The sequence below is a fragment of the Mandrillus leucophaeus genome, unplaced genomic scaffold (genome assembly GCF_000951045.1).
Source record: "Mandrillus leucophaeus isolate KB7577 unplaced genomic scaffold, Mleu.le_1.0 Scaffold238, whole genome shotgun sequence".
NCBI classification, from domain to species: Eukaryota; Metazoa; Chordata; class Mammalia; order Primates; family Cercopithecidae; genus Mandrillus; species Mandrillus leucophaeus.
In genome coordinates this window covers 534,298-535,571 of record NW_012102454.1, presented here as the reverse complement: position 1 = coordinate 535,571, position 1,274 = coordinate 534,298, and the positions used below count along the sequence as shown (strand labels likewise).

Sequence of the window (1,274 nt, the reverse complement as noted above, 5' to 3'; positions counted from 1 at the left end):
TTCTTCAGCATCTACTCTGAGCCTGGCCTTGTCCTAAAAGCTCATCTATTAACTCATTCTGATCTTGCCAAAGCCCTCTGAAGTTGGTGCTGTTATCACCACCACTTTACAGCTGGAGGAAGTGGAGACAGGTCAGGGAACCTGAACTCCACGTTACCCAGCTGAGGGCACAGCCAGGATTCAAACCCAGGCATCCAGCCCCAGGGCTGCTCCAGGTTATTTTGCATTCTTTCTTTGGAGATGAGAGTTCATGGATAGATGGATAATTGGTTGTTTTAATCTGGACTAAGCTTTCAGTCATTTGGATAGATTCTGTCCACTAAATAAGAAAAATAAGTAAGTGACACTTGTTAGCTAACATGAAATAGTAGTAATGTTTATACTCACTCAGCCTTCACAGCCACCCTGTGAGATGGGCAGTACTGCTATCCTTGCTTTACAGATGGGGAAACTAAGGCACAGGGCAGTTATGTGATTAGTTTCCTGGCTCTGTTCAGCTCTAAACCTAACCCCTAGGCTGTACCACCTCATCACCTGAGGCCGTGACTCACCCTGTGATTGCGGAATGCATGCAGGCTCTCTCGACTCTGACGCCCACACCCAGAAGCCTCGTTGGAGGATAAGGGGGCTTAACAGCTTGGAGGTCATGCCGATCTGGGTTGCAGGCCCAGTCCTGTGTGGCCTCAGTTTTCCCATCTGTAAAATGGGGACAATCGTGGCACCCACTTCCCAGTTGTGGAGAGGACTCAGGTGATGGAGGCAACTCATTCTTTTGGGGTTCAGCACAAGGTGGGCATCCCTCAGTGGTCGGCAGGCTTGGGGGTGGGCTCCGGATCCAGGTCCTAGAGGAGCAGACCCCAGCAGCTTGTGGTTTGAGCCATGCCCTTCAGCTGTTGGTTTCCTCTGCTGACTCTCAGGTATGATAAACAAAGTCCCTGAAAGTGAAGTTGGAGAGTTGAGTGCCAGGGACACAGAGGGATTGGAACCCACTCTCATAGAGTGCCTAGCCCAGCGGTTCAGTTCACAAGGAGGAGGATGACAAGGACAATAATAATGGGCCAAGCACAGTGGCTCATGTCTATAATCCCACACGTTGGCAGGCTGAAGTGGGAGGATCGCTTGAGGCCAGGAGTTCAAGACAACATAGTGGGCAACATAGTGAAACCCCGACCGTACAAAAAATAACAAAATTAGCCAGGCATGGTGTCGCACGCCTGTAGTCCCAGTTACTCAGGAAGCTGAGGTGGGAGAATAACTTGAGCCCATGAGTTTGA

General features: G+C 50.2%; 1 protein-coding gene across 6 annotated transcripts in view; it reads left to right on the top strand.

Annotated features, from left to right (window-relative positions):
- Positions 1–1,274, top strand: part of FXYD1 (FXYD domain containing ion transport regulator 1) — a 23,258-nt gene that overhangs the window by 15,472 nt on the left and 6,512 nt on the right. The gene's annotated exons all lie outside the window — the stretch shown is intronic.